At 33.8% G+C, this 22,771-nt stretch overlaps 1 protein-coding gene and 1 long non-coding RNA gene across 6 annotated transcripts in view; one reads left to right on the top strand and one right to left on the bottom strand.

The window, feature by feature from the left end:
* Positions 1–22,771, bottom strand: part of ZNF385B (zinc finger protein 385B) — a 520,340-nt gene that overhangs the window by 249,969 nt on the left and 247,600 nt on the right. The gene's annotated exons all lie outside the window — the stretch shown is intronic.
* Positions 15,900–22,771, top strand: part of LOC141562804 (uncharacterized) — a 38,539-nt gene continuing 31,667 nt past the window's right edge. Inside the window, exons 1-2 of the long non-coding RNA XR_012488256.1 lie at positions 15,900–16,040; positions 17,186–17,271. This is a non-coding gene — a long non-coding RNA (uncharacterized LOC141562804). The remainder of the gene's footprint in view (positions 16,041–17,185; positions 17,272–22,771) is intronic.

Below are 22,771 nucleotides of genomic sequence, written 5' to 3'. Positions count from 1 at the left end.
ATCTTTCATATAGATGACCATGCATATTATTGTGTGATGCCTAATGGAATTAGATTTTTCCTTATATACAGCTATTTGAGAATGAGAAATAACTTTCAGCAAGACTATCTCAGTAATGGAATCATTGACTCAGCTAATCTCCCATAACAAAACAGTGACTCTGAGCTTGACAACATCACATATACATTTGTTGTGGAACATGAAGTCATGTCCTACTTTTTGTGACCCTATGCATTGTAACCCATCAAGACTGTCCATGAAGATAAAGATACTAGAATGGTTTGTCATTTCCTTCTCCAAGGCAAACAGAGATCAAGTGATTTGCCTAGTGTCACACAGCTATTAAGGAAAATATGAGATGGATTTGAAATCAGATTTTCCTGGCCCCAATGTGAGTGTTCTAACCACTAAGCCACTTAGCTACCTACACTATTAAATCCTCTCACCTCCCCTTTTTATTTTCTTCCATTCTTTCCATTATCCTTACACCATATTACTGTATTCTGTGAAATTAAACTAAACAAAGTAACTCCCACCTTGAGAATTGTCAGGAGATCAGGTACCTATATCTATCTTGGAATCTAGAAAATACTATTCCCTTCTAGTTTTTAATTTCCTATACAAATATATCAGGTTTTATAAACAAGACCAAGGAAAAGAGTAGGAGTATGTGGGGGAAGAAAATTAGGGTCATGATAGATGGATTAAAAAATATATTTATATCTATACATATTAACAAGAAAAACAGCAGAAACAACAATTTTATTTACAAAATACTGACATTCTTAAGCATTTGTGTACAGAGTATCTTATTCTAGGATAAAATATGAATTGCTCAATTTATCCTTTAAGGCCCTTCATAATCTGTATCCAACTTATATCTCTAGAGTAATTCCACCCTATTCCTTATTGCTCATTCGGTCCTTCAGCCCAATCAATCTACTTGCTCTATAGGTACTACTTCCCAATTCTGTATTTCTCTGTTGCTTCATATTTGCCTCAACATCTTTTGTTGCTTTTAAGATTCAGCTCAAATGCCACCTAAAATTTTATATAAAATATTTTTCAAAGAGGCTATAGTAATACATCCTCCCAAATTTCATTGTGATTAAGGTGTACATTAGGAGTACAAAGATTATTCAACATTAAAAAATTATCATAATTAATTATACAAAGAGAATTATTATATCAACACATATAAATCCCTTTAATAATATACAATATTAATTTATACTAAAAACCAATCAGCATAAGCATAGAAATACCCTTTTTCAAATAAGAATTTTTTTCAATCAAATTTAGGGATAAAACAAATAAATCCCCCTTCTCCAGCATTATTTGACATATTACTGTAAATACTAGCTTTAGCAGTAAAAAAAAAAAAAAAAAAAAAAAAAAAAAAAAAGAGAGAGACGCTAAGAGGTAAAATATTAGCAAAGAAGTACTAAGACAATCTCCAATTATAGTTGTTATGATTTTTTACTTAAAAACACCAAAACAAGAAACCAAATGATGTAAGTGGTAATTTCAATAAAGTAGGGGGATATATTACATCTAAAAAAAGCACCTGGCATTTTGGTATATTAATAAGAAACATCAGAAGCAAATGAGAAAAAAATTCATTCAGAATAGCTGCAAACATGCAAAATAGTAAAAAGCAGTTAAGATGTACAGCAATATAACTAAGAAAATGAAAACAACCCCCCAAAAAAACCCAACTTAAATAATTACAGAACCCATCATTGTTTATGGCTGGATAGTGTTAATAAAATATAAAAGAGAGTTCTCTTTAAATCAATTTGCTAATACCAAAGTACTTCCAATGGAAGTGTTTATATAACTGGGTTTTCATCATCCTTTTCTTTTTCTCTTCCTTATTTCTTTCTTTTCCTTTTTTCTTTCTTTTCTCCTCTTTTTTCTTTAAAATTTATCTACTTTGTGGAACTAGATAACATTATTTGAAGAAACAAAAGTATCTAGAATGGAGTGATTAACCTTTTCTGTATTGTGGAATCTAATTAGCAATCTAATGAAGCCTATGAATATTTCTTAGAAAAAAATTAAATAATAAAATAAAATACTGAGGATTACAAAAGGAAACTGGTTATATCAAAATTCAATAATCAAAATATTTAAAAATCAAATTCACTGATCACAAGTTAAGAATCTCTGGTCCACCTGATTTATAGGAAACCAAACCATTCTCCAATTGATAAAGGGTCAAGGGATATGAACAGACAATTCTCAGATGATGAAATTGAAACTATTTCCACTCATATGAAAGAGTGTTCCAAATCACTACTGATCAGAGAAATGCAAATTAAGACAACTCTGAGATACCACTACACACCTGTCAGATTGGCTAAGATGACAGGAACAAATAATGATGAATGTTGGAGGGGATGTGGGAAAACTGGGACACTGATACATTGTTGGTGGAGTTGTGAAAGAATCCGGCCATTCTGGAGAGCAATCTGGAACTATGCCCAAAAAGTTATCAAACTGTGCATACCCTTTGACCCAGCATTGCTGTTATTGGGATTATATCCCAAAGAAATACTAAAGAGCGGAAAGGGACCTGTATGTGCCAAAATGTTTGTGGCAGCTCTTTTTGTTGTAGCTAGAAACTGGAAGTTGAATGGATGTCCATCAATTGGAGAATGGTTGGGTAAATTGTGGTATATGAAGGTTATGGAATATTATTTCTCTGTAAGAAATGACCAGCAGGAGGAAAGAGAGGCTTGGAGAGACTTAAATCAACTGTTGCTGAGTGAACCAGAAGATCGCTGTACACTTCAACAACAATACTGTATGAGGATGTATTCTGATGGAAGTGGAAATCTTCAACATAAAGAAGATCCAACTCACTTCCAGTTGATCAATGATGGACAGAAATAACTACACCCAGAGAAGGAACACTGAGAAGTAAATGTAAATTGTTAGCACTACTGTCTATCTACCCAGGTTACTTATACCTTTGGAAGCTAATAATTAATGTGCAACAAGAAAATGGTATTTACACACATATATTGTATGTAGGTTATATTGTAACACATGTAAAATGTATGGGATTGCCTGTCATCGGGGGGAGGGAGTGGAGGGAGGGAGGGGATAATTTGGAAAAATGAATAAAAAAATTAAAAAAAAATTTATTCTAATAGGGAAAAAAAAAAGAATCTCTGGTCCACAATCTCTAGGGAAATAAAAGGCAAAAAAGAAGAAATTAAAGTAGGCTAATACTGCCAGATTTCAAACTATCATAAAGTAGTAATAATAAAAACTATTTATTGCTAATTAAAAAATAACAATGTAGATTAGTGAAACAAACTAGAAAGATAACATTCATAAATAAACAAACAAAATAATTTAATATTCAAAAATCTCAAGAATATAAGGTATTTTAGGAAGGACTTTTCAATAATCCTGGGAAAGCGGCAAAATGGTTTAAAAATTTTTTATATCATCATCTTCTAGGTAGCATATAGGTAGATAAGCAATCTAAATATAAAAAATAATCACATCCTAAAATAACCAGGAGAGAACAGATAGAGGTTCTTTTGCAACTATAGTTAAGGTAAGAATCCATAACCAAATAAGGCATAAAAGGGAAATTAAATGAGGCATAAAAGGGAACACAGAATAAAATAAACAACTTTGATCATAAAAAGCTTGGAATGAATAGAATCGATGCCATTAGGGAAAAAAAAAACTGTCAAATGAGAATTTTACATTTAATATCTTGGAGAAGTCTGATGTAGAGAATTATTTATTCATTTCCCACTATTTGCCCTCCTTGAACTGGAGAATCATACTCCCAGGAAATCTCTTCAAGAGGGAGCTCATCATCCTGGGAGATATTTTTCAGCTTTGCTATTTCTTCTATACTGTCATGTTGCAAGGCTGGAAGGCAGAACTCTTTCCCAAATCTCCATTTAAAGAGGGCTCATAGACACTTTAACTCTTCATTAGTTATATTCCTTGGACTGCCATTTTTTTCTTTTTTTTTTTTTTGGAAAACTGTGGAGTCACAAGAAGCTATGAATTAGGATGATCTGTATTCAAGTGTTAACTTTAACATATTACTTGTGTGACCATGAACAAATCATTTAACCTTTCATTTCACCAAGCAACTTTCTAAGACTAAGTGGCAAATAAATTACTGATTTGTGTAGGTGGAAAAAATTTCCACATGTGGAGTTTTTTCACAAATGAAGAAACCAGATCTAAAAATAAAACAACTTAATGTTTTCTTTTGTTTTTTTCCTGAGACAATTGGGGTTAAGTACTTGCCCAGGATCACACAGCTAGAAAGTGTTAAGTGTCTAAGGTCAGATTTGAACTCAGGTCATCCTGACTTCGGGGCTGGTGCTTTATCCACTGAACCACCTAGCTGTCCCAATAATAAAGTCTTTATGAGAATGTACTATTAAGAATGGGACTGGGCAATTGGAATGAAGAGCCATGAAATGCCTCACAGAAGAGCAAGAACAAAGTGTGAAAATTGAAACAGGGAGGGTTCAGAAAACTTAGAAAAGAAATGTTTATTACAAAGGGTTATGAAATGTAGAGAAAGATAATTTCCACTTAGAATTCTCTTGTTGTAGGATAAGCGATGCCTGGAGGCAGGATGATAGACAAGTTGAGTTCTCAAGATCCCTGGTGATTCTTTCATTCTAAAGAGAGTATGTGTATAAATGACTTTTGCATGTATTCTCACAAAATGGGTAGGAGGCTCCCATTGATCATTGCTTCAAAACTGCTGTACCATAAGCAAGGTAAAATAAACAAGACAAAAGAGAATCAATGTGCTAGCCATACAGTATTTATAATAAGCTTCAAAAAAGTTAGATAATGCTGTGTTCTATATAAATGAGAAGTATTATCAAAGCCCAATGCTCTTCCAAGAAACCTCATCACCTCCAGTTTCTATACCCATATATATGAAGTTTGCAACCCAGTAAAATGAACATGTTTCCAAGACAGATATATAAAACTTGACTTGGACACCTAAGACTTCCAGGCTATACTGCTCATTGTTATTGATGACAAAGGTGCTTAATTTCTGAATAGTTAAGACTTTATGAGTGAAGGAGGGAAAAGGTTCATTAGAAAGTATGCAGAACCTTTCACTAGAAAGTAGAACTCTTTTACAATTGCTTTCCTTCTAATAATTTGATGTTGATGTCATAAAAATTTCCATGGCAACACAGTGCCATACAATTAACACTTTTCCAGAAAGATCAAATCTTTACACTCCTAGTCACATCAAAAGAATCATTATGTCATCAGTGATGATAGCAGACAGGGCACCTGCTCCCCTCTTACAAGATAGCAGCTGTGCTAATAATGTGACGGGTGTTCTCTCAAGAGAAATGCTCAGATGTGACAACAATTATTCAATGGGGTTAAGTTTGAGGCACTGCTCTTCACCATTTCAAACATTTTTTTTAAATTATTAACTCCACATATATAGTAAAGACCCATTGTACTTTGCTCATTTTACTCAAACTCCTGATAGTCTCTCTCAGGCTAAGTTTGCCTGGGGCAGCAGAATATCTTGTAACTGTTTATAGTATATGAGTGGCTGCAAGCTGGAAGGAGGAGGGTACTTTTTTTGGCCTTTTTTTTCTTTTAGTTTGCCCATGGCACATAGTGGGAAAAATACAGACAAGACCTTTAAAACTGGACAATTTGGACAATTTCTGAGAATATTCTTCAGACAAGTTTTCTGGTATATCTACTTCTAGGAAGAGAAATAGGCCTTTAAAAATTATTCTTTACTGACATGCACTATAATATAATAGTTGATTGCTTTTTGTTTCAGGGAGTAGGGGGAGAATTGAGAGAAGGAAGGATAAAATTCAAATCTTTAAAAAAACTGACAATATTAAAAATTTTAACATGTAATTGAAGAAAAAATATATAAAATTAATACAATAGGTAGCATTGTATAGTAGATAGCATGCTAAGCTTGGTACTCAGAAGACCTGGGTTTCATAAAACCTCTTCTAACTCTTCTAAGATTCAGAGTTACTGAGAAGGTACTGAACTGCATTCATTGATAAAGGGAGCTTCTCAGCAAAATCTCTGGACACCAAGGAATCTGGGGTTCTAATGTCCTTTTTCCACTCTTCACCCTTAGTGTGTGTCCCTCACTCTTTCTGTATCTCCCCCACCCCACCTCCAATGAAATATAAATTTTTCTTTTTAAAATTCACTAGTTATGTTTTCTTTCAACAACATATTTTTGGGGATTGAATTTCAAAATATGAAAAATATTCTGTAAGAGGAATATTCAACCATTCGTACTAGTTAAGGGTAAACATGGATGCATCCCTTGTTGTTAACATGGAGGTGATAGTAGTCTTGTGTTTCTCTCCATAGTGACCACCGTCCATATATCTGTACTAGTCCATTCTGTCAAATGGTGTAGTTGCTTCCACATCTCCACCCACCACATTTCAGTTTATTACAGAGAAGGCAAGGGCCAGACAATTCCTTTTTTATTCTTCATGCTCAACTGTTTTGTTCTGAGAGGGAAAAAAATTCATAGTTTCAGCTCTATATTTACTAGATTCAAAGTAAGTTCACTGGTTTTAGAAATATAGTTGTTATATAGTGGAATGTGACCTAGACAAACTAATCATTTTGTATAATGCTTTGGGCATAGTAAGTGCTGAATAGAAAAAGACTGATTAAATGGAATTAGATGCCATCTAGATAGATGCTACCACAGACAGTTGTGTGATCTCACATAAGTTATTTCTGTCCATTTTGGTTTCCTGATTTCTGAGAAGGGTATATGATAGCTACTTCACCTATCCCAAACAACTGCAAAATTCAAAGGAATATGTACATCAAAGATAAAAAACATGTACATCAAAGAATCCTATAAACTATGACACAAGGGATAGAGTGATAGAAGTAGCAGCATTTTACATTAATTCTACTTGCTTTGTCTAGGATTGCAATAACTCAAAACATGTGAGAGTGTTAGAGCTAGAAATGAACTTAGAAGTTAAAACAGTAACACAGTAAAACAGTTTTCAATCTAGAAGTATATTTTCCTAATTTACCATGCATAAAATATCTTTGATTCTTTTTAGAGGGAAGGGAGATAGCAAAATAAACATTGGTGGCCCCCTCATTCAGGTAGCCTCCATCATCTCTTGCCTAGATTATTGTAATAGCTTCTTACCTGATCTCCTGGCTTCTGCTATCTTCATTTACTCATTCCTGCTCTTCACAGTTGCCAAATTGATATTCTTAGTGTACAAGGCTAATCCAAAACTTTCAATGGCTTCATATTAATTGACTAAGATAAATTAAAAATTCTTCAGTTTGGCATTTAATACCTGAAAAAAATCTGACTCCCACCTACCTTTATAGATTTATTGCATGGAATTCCAATGAATAATTCTGTATCCCAGTTAAACTAGACTATTAGCAGTATACCACACTTGATATATCATCTCCTGTTTCCACTCCTTTCTAGATGCTGTTCCAGTACTTCTATTCTGTCTCCCACCCCATACCTTTATACCTGTGTGACACATTTCCCCTTCACCTCTCAGAAACTTTACTTTTTTCAAAAGCTTACCTCTTTTGTACATCCCGATGCATGGTTAGCTCTGCTTTCTAAAATTATTTTGTATTTACTTCTCCAAGCATATACTATATGTATATACTTCCTCTCCTCCCCATAGAAAAATTGTTAGCTCTTTATGACAAGGAGAGTCCCTGTCATCTTTGTCCTTTCCATGGGACTCAGCATGGTATCACAGTGTCTTAAATATATTTGCCCTTTAATATCATTATTCAAATAAATGTTAATTTAAATAAATATTAATTATTATGTTAAAGTAAATATTAATCAATTTAATTAAATATTACATATTAATATTTATTGAATTAAATTCTTTAATCAATCAAGCCTTTGTATGTGTGCATGCATATATGTGTGTGTGTGTGTGCATGTGTATAGCTATTAGAGCAGTTGACTTTTTTTAGGCTGATCACACTTAGGTACATATTGATATAATTGTTACTCTTCCCACTCTTTACATATTGATCATTAACCAATAAAGTATATAATGATCAATGATCAATATGTAAAGAGTATAAAATGATCACACCAATTTTCCCATGACAATTTAACCGACTTTGTTTTCATGGCACAATAAGATATTGTGGATTCTATTGTTCCATCTTTCATTAACCCAGGCTAAGTGTGAGACAAAAGTCAAAGAACTTTAAGATCATAGATGTAGAACTGAAAGAGCCCATCTAGTGCAATCTTTTCTTTCCTTTTTTTTTTTTAATAGAGAAGGCAACTAGATAAGTGACCTGCCTAACATGGAACACAGGAAGAGTACAGTCAGAACTGCCAATCAAAAAGATGCTAAATATCAGTTCCTGCACAACTTAATCCCAAGTGTTTCTTTCATAGTTTCCATATTCAGATGCAGATGAAAATGTTGAAGAGAAATAAATAGTATCTAGTGACACTGAAAAAGTCTGCAATCAAATTATAATTCAAAACAGTTTTCTAGGACACACTTTTTGTCACTTGACTATTCAATTTGTGATTTTGTTTACTAAGTTCACTTCAGTCATTTTTCAGTTCTCTCAGATTTTTTGTGACTCTATTTTGGGTTTTTTTGGCAAAGATAATGAAGTAGTTTGCCATTTTATTCTCTACTTCATTTTACAGATGAAGAAACTGAGTCAAACACAGTCAAATCACTTACCAAGATTCAAGCAATTAGTGTCAGATTTGAACTCAAGAAGATGAGTCTTCCTGATTCCAGACTTACACTCTATGTATTATGCCACCTAGTTGGCCTCGTTTAATTAAACCTTCGGCCAACAATAGTTAATAACACACCGGACCAAATCTTTTCATTGTGTTTTGAACCCATCTATCTTAACAAAAATATTTATTTACACTTGTTTTTAGTCAAAGACTAATAGACCATTAGAAGTGAAAACTTTGGCAGCCAGTCAAACCTTTCACCTTCCAGAAGGAAAGAGACTCAGAGAGGGGAAAAGACTTATTAATAACAAAACTAAAATTAGAACTCAGCTCTTCAGGCTCCCACTCAGGCCTTTTTCTATAATACAAGTCTTAATGTAACCTAATTTCATTTCTTGGAGCAGTCTCTGCTCCTTCAAACACAAGGCATATTTCAAGTATTTTCCATAGAATTGAATGATATATAGCAGTATTTAAGACATGAAGGAAACAGACATTCATTAAGCATCTACTATTACCAGGAATTGTGCTAAACATTTTGTAAGCATTATCTCATTGAATCTTCACAATAACTATAAGATTATTATCTCCATTTTACAGAAAACTGAAGCAGCCAGAAGTTAAATGACTTGTAAGGGTATACAGCTAAGAAATATCTGAGACCACATTTGAACTCAAGACTTCCTGATTATATTTGCTGTGCTCTATCCATTATACCACTAAGCCGCCTCTCTTTAAGAAATTAGCTACTCAGAACAAAGGACAAAGTACTAAATCCCCAGTTGTATGAATAGTCTAATAGGGATACATTTTCTCTAACAACCTTTTATCTTCCTTTTTATTTTTTATACTAGGTTGTAGAATAAAACCTTGAAAAGTATTAAGATTTAACATCTATTATTAAATTGTCTTCCTTAAATATTGTATGTCATCATTACTGATATTTGTCCATTCCAAGTGCCAGGACAAAATGCACCTATTGAATGAAGTTCAATATAACCTATCAAATAATTACTTTGATTTAAAGTAGAGAGAAGGTAGTTAGGCAATACACTAGATTGAATATTATTCCCAGAATCAGGAAGATCTCCATTAAAATCTAGCCTCAGACCCTTACTAGTTGTGTGATCCTGGACAAATTAGCTAATCCTTTTTGCCTCAGTTTCTCATCTGTAAAATGAGCTGGAGAAAGAAAAGACAAATCACTCCAGAATCTTTACTAAAAAACAAAACAAGCAAAACAAGCAAAACCAAAAAAACCCCATTCAAATGCTGTCACAAAGAGTTGGAGATGACTAAATGAACCACAACAATAAAGAGAGGGTAGAATGGGGAAATATAATACTAATAATATGAGTAAAGACAAGTTTATCATCTCCCCAGTACTCTAAATACAGGAAATAATTACTAGCCAGTGGGATGGTACTTATGTAACTGGGACAGTGGGTAAGCCACCTGCTCTGCCTCCTTATAATAGGCTTAAAAAGATTGCTTTTAGAAGGTATAAAGGTTGCCAAAACATCCTTGTGGGGAGGCAATGGGATATTCAATCCTTAGCAGTGGGTGCCATAAGTAAGACCCTTGAATATTAGGGAAATATGGATTTTTAATTTTAAAAAGACACCAGGTATAGAGTAAAAAAAATCCAAGGCTAAATCCAAGCTCTACTTCTTTCCTTCATAGTTATCACTGTAATATTCACCAGTATGTTCTTAGTTTCCTTAAAACAAATTCTAAGGAATATTAACCCCAAACTCACTAACATATTTCAACATTTATAAAATCATTCAAACTACAATTTGGAAATTTACAGTAGAGAAATTACATCTTGGTCTCTGGCTAATATCTAGGGCTAATGCCCTAAATGTCTATGGTCAGAGATGTCTTTATTGCTATATTCTCCTAAAAGACCAGTATTTAAAAAGCAGAGAAAAAGAATATTATTTTAAGTACTATGAACACTTCTTTTCCTCAGACTACCAAAAAATGTTATTTAAAACAAGGCAATATGTCACTTCTATGGAGAAAAGAATAATTTATGACCAAAGAATAGATAGAGAACATTAATAAAATATTAAATTTAAAAGGTTTTGTAAAAACAAAATCAATGCAACCAAAATCAAAAGGGAAGAAGAAAGATGAGAAATAATTTTTGTAGCAAGTGTCTCTGATAAAAGCCTTATTTCTTAAATATATAGAGGACTGATTCAAATTTAAAAGAATACAAATCATTTCTCAACTGATAAATGGTCAAAGGACATGAACAGGCAGTTTTCACATGAAAAAATCAAAGGTATCTGTAGTCATATAAAATGCTCTAAATCACTATTTATTAGAGAAATACAAATTAAAATATCTCTGAGTTGCCATCTCACATCTATCAAATTGGCTAATATGACAGAAAAATTCTGGAGGAGATGTGGAAAATTAGGACACCAATGCACTATTGTTGGAATTGTGAACTGATGTAACCATTCTAAAGAGAAATTTGGAGTTATTCCAACAGGCTATAAAACAGTGCATACTCTTTGATCCAGCAATATTGCTACTTCTTCTGTTTACCAAAGAGATTTTAAAAAGGGGGAAAGGATATATTTGTACAAAAATATTTATGGCATTTCTTTTTGTAGTGGCAAACAATAGGAAATTGAAGGGAATGGATTAAGAAGTTGTGCACCACGATTGTAGTGACATATTAATGTGCTTTAAGAAATGCTGAGCAGCACAAAGTTATCAAATTGTGCATACCCTTTGATCCAGCAGTGTATTACTGGGCTTATATCCCAAAGAGATTTGTATGTGCAAGAATGTTTGTGGCAGCCCTCTTTGTAGTGGCCAGAAACTGGAAACTGAGTGGATGCCCATCAATTGGAGATTGGCTGAATAAATTGTGGTATATGAATATTATGGAATATTATTATTCTATAAGAAATGACCAACAGGATGATTTCAGAAAGGCCTGGAGAGACTAACATGAACTGATGCTGAGTGAAATGAGCAGGACCAGAACATCATTATATACTTCAACAACAATACTATATGATGATCAATTCTGTTGGACATGGCCCTCTTCAACAATGAGATGAACCAAATCAGTTCCAATAGAGCAGTAATGAACTGAACCAGCTACACCCAGCAAAAGAACTCTGGGAGATGACTGTGAACCACTACATAGAATTCCCAATCCCTCTAATTTTGTCCACCTGCATTTTTGATTTCCTATACAGGCTAATTGTACAATATTTTCAAAGTCTGATTCTTTTTGTACAGCAAAATAACTGTTTGGACATGTATACATATATTGTATTTAACTTATACTTTAACATATTTAATATATATTGGTCAACCTGCCATCTGGGGAAGGGGTAAGGGGAAGGAGGGGAAAAGTTGGAACAAATGGTTTTGCAATTTTAAATGCTGAAAAATTACCTATGCATATATCTTATAAATAAAAAGCTATAATAATAATAATAATAATAATGATAATAAAATAAATGCTGAGCAGGTGGATTTCAGAAAAATCTGGAAATATTTAATGAATTTATGTTAAATGAAGTAAACAGAACCAAGAGTGCATTGTACATATTAAAAGCAATACTGAATGACTTAACTCTTCTATAATGATCTAAGACAATTCCAAAGAAGTCATGTTGAAAAAAATGCTATTTACCTTCAGAGAAAGAACTGGTAGAGTCTAAATGAAGATCTAACCACAAAAATTTTCATTTTCTGTATTTTTTTTTCATTTTTCTCCTCTTTGGATCTGTGTCTTCTTTCACAACATGATTAATGTGGTAATATGTTTTACATGATTTAACATGTTTGATAATTTGTATCAAATTGTTTATTTTCTGGAGTGGGGAACAAAGGAGGAAAGGAGAAAATTTGGAACTTGAATAAAAAAAAAAGAATGTTTAAAATTGTCTTTATATGTAATTGAGGAAAAATAAAAAATATTTTAAAAATCAGACAATGTAAATGATTCATGAATCTCAGATACCAATAATCTCAGACCAGAGTCACAAAACAGACACAAGACATAAGCACTTGTCAGCAGTTTTTCCTTCTTATCTCCAGCTCCAATTTTCTATATATAAAGAGAAGCACAGACAGACAGAACTGCACTGTGTATATGTTCCCACTGTCAATTTCTGGAGTTCTTTGATTAATCTTGTTGTGATTTTAGTCATCCTCTCCTCTTAATTAGGAAAATTCTCCATCTCAACTTACATATTGAGAACCTTCCTTACAGAGGAAATTTTTCAAGGGTCTAAGTCTCAAATTTCTCTTACTTTTTTTTTATATCCTGACTATGACTATTGTTCTGTTTTTTCAGGTCTCCTCATCCTATTTTGGAAAATACTTTGGAAAGTATCTTCTCTGGCTAGAAACGTAGGAGCTCCCCTTTGAAGAGAATGTCATCTGGGGCTTATTAATGATGTCCCCAAAGAGGTGTCAAACAACAGGAATCAACAATGGGAAGGAGTGCTGAGTTTTATATTGCCAATTATTTCCAAATTATCGCACTGAAAATAATTAGCACCTTAAGACAAATGTAGCCAAAATTGTAACTTTTCCCCAACAGGGGGCTCAGAAGAAATTGTGGGGTGGGGTCCCTGGTTGTGAAAAAAGCCTAAAAGGTTAAATTCTACCAGTGAGCTCTTAGAGCTTTACCCTGGAGGACTATTTAAGGGATCAGTCCTTTTTACCAGTTTTCACATTTGAAAATTAAGGTAAACTGAGAGATAAGGGTCTGAGCAAGATATATTTATTGGTTAGGCTAGCACTAACTGAGTAAGGTCAAAAAGCCTTTTCCATTGACATATAACCACTGACACAGGCCACACCAATGTTAATATAATTTGGGGGAATACAGAGTTGGGTAGGTGAGGAAGGCAATGACATTGGTTACAGAATATATAGCATCATGGGAGTGAAAACATGAATGGTTAAAAATTGGGGATGAGAACTAGCAACAACCCTCTCCTGTGACTAAGAAATGTTCATCATTTGAGTCCACCTTTAAAAACCACCTTTTGGATAAAAAAAAACTAGGTATCACAGAAGGATAGCTTGGTGCTATAAAGATATTAGATCACACTCCTGGTGTCTGCCTGTCTCCTTCAAGAGTTACAGATTTCCTTGACACAAGAACAAAACAGCAATTAACAAGAAAACTTGTAAATTTAACTTACTAAAAACCAGCTTATTAAAGAATGACCTATTAAAGTCCAGCCGAATTGAAGAATAAACTAAGTTCAGGAGACAAATAAAGCCAATTTGGACAGTTATAGGATAAAATAAAGTTATTGTAAATAGGCTGAATTAAAAATTATAATAAACCAGATTATTTCATCTCCTTGAGATATAATTTTCTTATCTATTACAAGTAAGAGTTTGAACTAGATAATTTTCAAATTAAAGAGACCCAAGTGTTGTTCTGGACTATCAATGCAATATTGCTCAGATCTATAGATTTCCAGGTTTCTAATTCAAGGGCCATCTTATAATATGATCTTTATAGAATATTTTAATTACAACTGTGGTGTTTTTCTATTATAAAGTATCCTTTCTAAATGCTGGAATCCTCTTTGGTTGAAAGAAAACCAGAAAATTCATAGATTTTTAGATTGAGACATAGAAATCATTGAGCTCTGGCTTAAATATAGTGAGGTGAGTCAGCAAATATTTAATCTGATGAAACAGTCTGGGAGAAAGGAAAGCAGCTTGGAAAAGGGAGAAGATTGCAGCAGGGTCAGAAGGGCTCTATGGGGAGACCTCCTTTTAACTGAGAACAAGGGAAAATGAACTGTACTTGTAGCATGAATGATTTGACTTTTAAAAAAGCAAATACCTTTTGAATATTCTCCTTGGGCTGTCTGCAAAAGTAAGTGATATTTTAAGCTATCTTGGAAGACACAAAAAAGGATTCTCATTGCCAGTATCCTGGCATCTCATTTTACAAAGTAATTGATACAGAGAGAAGTTAATTTGTTTACCCAGAATTATACAATTAACTGTCTCTAAGGGAAGTTTTGAACCCAGTTCTTCTGGATCTCAAGGTTCATCCTTTTTCTACTATTCCTTGCTACTTCTGGATATCCCTGGAACTGATATATTTAAAAGACATTGCATCTTTGAAAATAAACTCATGCTTATATCAGAATACAACTTTTTAAAGTACATTTAAACAAAATTTAGAATTTATGTGCAGGAACTATGATTTTCATTTTTTAAAATCTAGCATTTAGCATAGCACCTTACATATAATTGGCATCTAATATACATTTGTTGAATTGAATTTTAAAACACAGAAATATAAATCAGATTCACTACAATGAGGATAAAAATGCTCTCAGATTAAAGTATCCAATAGAAAATTGTTTTTACTGCCTAATTTAGCATATCACAAACAAAAGCAATGCTGAATATTAGGGCAAATGGGTCATAATGAAACCAGTAATGGACGCCATAATAAGTTCTCAGCATAAATTCTGCCCCTAGGTGACATATTATCTTCTTTAGTTCATGTGATTTACCACTTGTTTTCACTAAGACAAGGCTATAATAAAAAGGGTGTCAGAGAGACTCTCTGGGTGTAACACTCTTCCTCTCCCTTTTCCCTTTCCTATCCCATAACACCGTTAGTTAAGCCAAAGTGGTTGTTTTTTCCTTGCTGTATTTACTTGTTCACTTTGCTTCACAGCAGTCTGAACTATAGCCACTGGATTTTTATGTATTTCTGTTTGACAGCAAGGGCTATAAAAAATGTCACTGCTACTATCTTATATCTGACAAGTGAGTAACTCAAAGGATCCCTCTACACTCCAGACATTGGAAGGTTGTTTGTTTTCTGTTGTGATGGTGGTATTTGTCTCCTAGGCCCAGGGGCTCTGATGAGTTTTAAATCAGAAACATTATAAAAAATGGTTTGGGGATGCTCATCTCTTATAGATAATAAGGTTCATATTTTCATTTATTTCTGGGGAAATTTTGTTCTATTTGGGATTCATTACTTAAAAGATCAAAAACTGAGGGTTAAAGGGAGAACCATGACATTATGAAAAGACTAGAGAACACAAAAAAATTAGGTTATGAAGATGGACAAGAGGCTGCAGAGTGGAGACATGAGATTATTGAAGAATTTTTTTTGAAAAGAAGATGCTAATAGAATGTCTTTATTCTAGTTTAGTTTGAAGGAAAGTGGACTTCATTTGTATGATGAATGATTCAGCTTTCATATAACCAAGAACCTTTTGAATATCCTCCTTGGCTTTCTTTAAAAGTAAGTGATAATTAAAACTTTATAACACATAAGCCTTTTGTCTTTAGGTCTGGGGATAATCTTACAACAAATGCACAGATGATACCAGTAAACAGTTTCTATTAAAGATTCTTAACATTAACTGAATTCTGACTCAGAGGACTCTTTTAAACTCTTTATTTATAATACAGGGTCTTCCGGAGAGTAATCACATGCCAACATGATTGAAAAAAGGCATTATATCAATCTCTGAGGATGATTTCTTCTTCAGAGCAAAACTTTATATTGAATTTAAATAAATATCTTAGAAAATATACTACAGTGAACAAGTGTGCTGGTCAATTTTTGTGACTGTCTGTAGGGAAGGTAACAGGATTTTCTTCAGCAATTCACCTTTCCTTAAGGATGGGGAATTTTGATTAAATCTTGTAGAGTGAAGCTAGCCTTTAATCCTGATCAAAGATAAACAAGAGTGTTTACAAGTAGGACATGTGTCTTTCAAGTCATATGAAAATGCTGGGACTTTATTATGGATGACTTCATTGTAATACACATCAGGAAACTTAAGTTTAGAAAAGACTAGCTTCATTGTCACCAGATTGTTGATCTTGATTGCTTATTGAAGGAAAGACACTTATTACTGCATCACATGCATACTAAGAAAACAACCAAAAGTCCATTCCCTGCTTAGTCAATATATTCATAGATCTTTATTCGTTCCCAAATTTCAGAGGCAAACAAAAAGGAAGGAGTTGATGTGGGGGAAAAGAAAGAAATGGAGTGTCAGGTATTTTAAAGTGGGGATCATCCTACCTTCTCCAGACTCACTGTAAATTCTTTATGATGGAATTTTTACTGGTTAATTGTACATAATTGAGAATAAATGCAAAATAAATAAAGGAGACTAGAGAGGTCTTAATATCTTTGGAGACCAGAATAGGGGTAATGGGGCCATCCTTTTTTTTTGGCAAGGCAATTGGGGTTAAGTGATTTGCTAGTCACACAGTGTCAAATGTTAGGCTGGACTTGAACTCAAATCTCCTGACTCCAGGGCCAGTGCTCTATCCATTGTGCCATCTGGCTGCCTTGCACTCTTTTTTTGCGTCTCCCTATGACCCCACCTTCTGGCCTTATTCTTGTCTTCCTTTTTTTTTTTTTTTCCCCAGACCCCCTCCAGGATGTTTTAGAAGATTGAATATTCACTGACAATACACTAAAGCCACCCCGACTTCATAATTGTTACTGTCACAAGGTAAAGGAATTAGATAAAAATTATTTTTTACAATCAGAAGATAAAGTTCACATTTCAGTTTTATGTGGAAAAAATGTTTCACTGACTTAATAATAAAAAATCCCATTACTTACACATTACTACATATTTGTCAAATTTGATGAAGAATTGTAAGTCCTTTCATTTGGATAAAGAGCTATATGTATACATGATATATGCTTCATTCTTCCTATCTCATTTTAAACAAAACTAAACTATGGACTGCTTTAATGTACCCATTATAAGATGGGGATATAATGATGCAAAACAATTGTTTCTCAAGGAGCTCACAAACTAATAGAAAAATGCAATCCATAAACAAAGATGAATATGATACAAGTAGTATCTAATAAAGAAAAATATGGGATGCCAGAATATTCCAAGAGGTAGCAAGTGCTAGGTATGAATTCTACTGTAGATTTGGAAATATCCACTGCTCTATAGGACTTTGTCCCTGGGGCTGTGAAATAGGGGAAAAGGGAGGAAGGGAAGCCTCTTCTATATACTCTATACTTCCTCTCCAGGGTAATTGTGATTCTGTTGTTCTTCTATTGGTCTCAACCAAGCAACACAAGGGCCCTCAGGGTTCTGTTACCATGACATCCTTCTTCTGGGACACTTTACTTTCCAAATCCTAAGGGTGGGGGTAGATCAAACTCTCTGGGTGACGAGATTCTCCAACTATGTATCAGCTGTACCCATATCCAGAATATCCTCTGTCCTTTCCCTTTTCCGCCCCCCCCCCCAAGGTTTTCTTTAAACTTACTCATTTTGTCTCTGGTGAAGTAATTCCTAATTACAGACCTGAGGTAGTGCATTCCTGGTCTCTGTTTCTGTCTCTCTCCCATCACCCATACAAACATATATGTATAAACATATGCATGTACATACGTCATAGACAATATCACTGCCAGTTCATTTGAGGTCAGGAAATACTTAAAATGTAAAAAGGTAGTATTCTATTCATGTTTTCCCGTCTTTTTGATTACAGAGAAGTCTTCAGTGGAATATTACATAACCTTTAAGTTAAATATATTACCTTTCTATGAAATAAATTATGATGACCATAAAAGAAATATTCTATAATATAATCAATATATAATATAATATATAAATATAAATATAATATATAAATAAATATATAAATATAATCCATAAACTGTGAAAAGCAATGTGAAGATAAAAAAAAATCTATATGACCTTGAATGAATCACTTTTTATTTTGGGGGTCTCAGTTTCATTATTATTAGGGACAGAGGACTAGATCAAGGGATCATGAAAATATGATTTATCTATATACCTAAATATGCATAAAAATTTTGGCTGAAAAGGGATTGTGAGTGGAAAAAGTTCAAAAGCTCTGAAATATATGATTTCTAAGGTATCTTCTATCACCACCATTCTGTAATAGTGAATTCCTTTAAACCCAAGTTCTCAGACTTATAGGCATTATTGTTTCATTTAAATTGTGATATTTTGCAGAGGAGGAGGAGGATAGTAACAATATAGAATTACTAGTGTGATAAGAGAACTGGAGGTCAAGTTTTGAGAGTAGGTGGGAATATTTAATTTGAAGAAGAAAAGATTTATGGAATCCAGGAAAAGTTTATCACATGAAAATGGAACTAGACTTGCTTTTGGCCCAAAAGGGAAATTCAAGAAATATTGAGCAAAAATGGAGGGTCAAATTTTGGTTTCATATTGGGTGTGTGCGGGGAAGTACTTCCTAATAATTAGAATAACTAAAAATTTGGATGCACTGCCCTGAAAGGAGCTGTCCTCTGTCCTATTGCTGCTCTTTCTCCCATGGGAGGTCTTCAAAATGAAGCTGAATGGTCAATGCCTAGCAATGCTATAAAGGAAATTCCTGTTGAGGTATGGGCTCTATTTTAGTAACCTTTGAGATTCTTTCTAATACTGAGATTCAGTGATATAATCTGGTAATTTAACATCCTCATTTCACAGATAAGGCAACTGAAATCCCCCTCCTCAAATAGTAGTAATTTGTCCAAGGAACACCAACATTCAAATTCAGGCCTTCAGATTTCAAATCCAATACTCCTTTTATGACCATCATGCTGCTTCTTCCAAGGAGTGTAAGCTGTAAGCTGCACACACTATTTGACAGAAATACACACTGACTAAATCTAGTATTGTCTGCATGAGAGAAACTCACTTATCTCCCACAATAGTCAGCAGGATCTAAATTTAGTTTATACTCCTAGTGCATTAAAATAGCATCAAGAAATCTCATGATGTCTAAAGCCATCACATTGAAAGTTTCTGTCTGTATTGTTAATAGCTACTTGCTAAGATCGCAGTTGCCTGTGTGAAGTGATTATAGCCTCTTAAAAATATGTCCTTTACAAAGTTCCTTAAAATAAACATGCCACAGAAACAGAAAATGGAGTCAGAGCAACAATCCTGCCTAATATAATTGCTACACAAATATCACAACAAAGACATTCATAAGTAATAGATCTCAGCCTCAGACAAGAATTAATTGTTGCATTGTAAGAAGCTTTATGAGGCTTTTTTATTGTTTACTATAAAAGTTAAAATGCTTTCTTCCAGAGTTCCACGTTAAAATGGTATATTAGAAAAGCAAATGAACTTTTTTATTCAGGCAGAAGATCTAATTGTTAGGCACATGACTTAGGTGAAAGTTGAGTTGGGGATAGGGAGTCTGAGGGAAAGAAGGAATACAGATATTAAAGCTTGATCTATTTTACCTTTTTCATGAAATAAAACTAAATAAGAGTCCACTTTTGTGGGTCATGGTGAACCCCAAGTTCAGTTTGATAGTTTTTCTTGTTTGTTGAACCTGGGATTTCATTGGTATGGGCAACTTCCTATAAGGAAAATGCTTCTATTAATACCCTCAGAAATTTGGTAAGGGTTTCCTGGAACACTGGGAAGTTAACTTTCTTTTTCAGGGTAACAAAGTCAATATGTGTTAAATTACATATAAGAAAGACCTACTAACGTCCCGCCAAGACCAAAATGTGGATATTATTCGATCATCATGATAGATATGTAACTGATCTAGGCAAGAAACTTAAAGCCTATAAAAGGATTTTCAGTATCTTTGAGGAGTTCAAATGAGTCTTCCTGACTATCCCCTGACCTACAATGAGAACAAAGGTTCTGCTGTTAATTATCCTCTAATGTTTAATCACTTTCATCCACCATTCCTTTATACAATAGGCTGATGGTGGACTTCCTTTCAGATCTGACATCTTTCTTTTTCCATGGCCTCTATTTATTTAAAAAGCATGTTTATTGATGTCAATGGTAGAAGGACAAACTTTTTAATGCATTTTTCCTGATGATCTATTTGATTTAATAAATGTGAAAAACAATATAATATGAAATCTTTAGTACATGAATCCATTTCAAACCTATTATTTTTGGATGTTCTTCAGAATGGTCATAGTTCTATAGCTACATGCTTTAGTGATCCTCTATCCTGGAGATCTGCTTAGGGAACATAAGTTGCTTTCCCAGTTCTCAGAGAAAGGAAGACATGTTTCTTAAACTCTATTAGTATTAATAAAGTGAAATCTCATTCAATTCAATTTAGTTGATTAGAAAACAATGTTAATGAAATTAATGTAAAAAAATGTGACTCCTGTGTTATCTCTTTTCCTTCTAGAAACTGAGGGAATGAAAACACCTCTTCTCCTAACTCTTATGTCTATAGACCAGGCTTTTTATTTTAGTAAGGATTTTCCTGCTGCTCTTGTCAATAGTATCTGACTCTATGATCTCATTTGGGATTTGATTCCATTCTTTCAAATCCACATTCAAATTGATATCTTTGCCTCCTACTTTAGGTAAGATGGAGGCCATGAGAAATGAGCTTTCAACTTCCTTTTCCATTATTTTCTATAAAATGCATGTTTACTCCTTTTCTCTCTCCCTTCTATTTCTAACCGCCCCCACTACCCTGAAAGAATAATCTCTTGCTCTTGTCTCCCATTTACCATCTCATTACCCAGTCAAGCTTCCACTTCCACCACTTTACTGAAAGGACTATTAAAGATCAGTGATGACTTAATTCAACAAATCCAATGCTCATTTCTTAATGTTCATACTCTTCAAGTTCTCTGAAGCACTTTACACTCTTGATTACTCAATGTTCCTTCTCTCTCTGTTTCCACTGCCTTCTCCAGCTTATTCCATTTCTCCTAATCTCTTTCCTTCTAAGTGGTCTACACTTATGCTTACATCTCCTCACAAATTCTAAGTATAAGGTTTTGTTCTATATCATCTTCTCTTTTTATACTTTCTCCCTTAAAAATGTTATCCATGCCTACACCTTCAACTTTATACTATATGTAAATGATCCCCAAATCTCTGTCTCTTTCTGTCTCTGTGTCTCTCTGTGTCTCTGTCTCTGTCTCTGTCTCTGTCTCTCTGTCTCTCTCTCTCTGTCTCTCTCTCTCTCTCTCTCTCTGTCTCTCTCTCTCTCTCTTTCATATTTACCTCAGTCAACAACCTTAAATTTTTAACAACTTGCTGGGCATTTCTACTTGGATTCCCTTTGAACCCTAAAGGTTAAAATTTCTAAATGTAAAGTCATCATCTTATCACCCAAGTTAGCTTCTCCTCCTGACACCCTTATTTCTATCAATAGAAATGACATTATCATTCTTCTAGTCTCCTATGCTGGCATCATCCTACACATAGAGTGAGAAAGGGAGTGGGGGGACAGGCAGCAAGACACAAGAACATTGGATCTGAAGTTAGAGTACCTTGTTTTGAATACCATCGCTCTACTATTTACTATTTGTGTGACCCTTTATAATAATAAACTGACATTTATACATTAAAAGTTGCAAAGTACTTTATGCCTCATCACAGCCTTACAACTGTTCTATTTGGTGGGTATTTATAGCCTCATTTTATAGATGAGAAAATTGAGGTTCAGAAAATAAAGTGATTATAATTCGATCCTGGGTTTTTCTGACTCTGTTTTATACTATCCATTCTATCTTGCTTCCCCTTAGGCACTTACCATGTGTCATATTTATCTGTATATGTGTCATATCCTCCTCTATATGAGTACTATGAAGGCAGGAAGTCAATCTTATTTCATCTCTGAATAGTTTCTATCACCTTATTTATTAACTGTAGAAAAGTAACTGATTAGTGCTCATTGAGGTTGAAGGCATCATTGAGTTAGACCAATGTTTGTACCAATGTTTGATTACCAATTGGGGTCGTGAGGCTAACATCAAAGAAGGTCTGGATTGGAGCTAATCTTTGTAGCATTGTTACATATTGATCATCTGAAAGGATCTCTTCCCCTTGCAATCACATTTTCTCTAAAGCTTGCTGTCATTAATTTTTAGGGGTTATTAATTAGAATCATAAATTAAAAGAGAGCAATATGACCTCCTTTGTATATCACAACTGATAAAATGGAATAACCCATTGATGGCCTCGAAAAAGACAAGCTTGTTCCCTGGGGCACTTG

This window comes from Sminthopsis crassicaudata, chromosome 3 (assembly GCF_048593235.1).
Source record: "Sminthopsis crassicaudata isolate SCR6 chromosome 3, ASM4859323v1, whole genome shotgun sequence".
NCBI lineage: Eukaryota > Metazoa > Chordata > Mammalia > Dasyuromorphia > Dasyuridae > Sminthopsis > Sminthopsis crassicaudata.
Note: the sequence above shows the minus strand (reverse complement) of the source record. Positions and strands in the feature narration are given on the sequence as shown.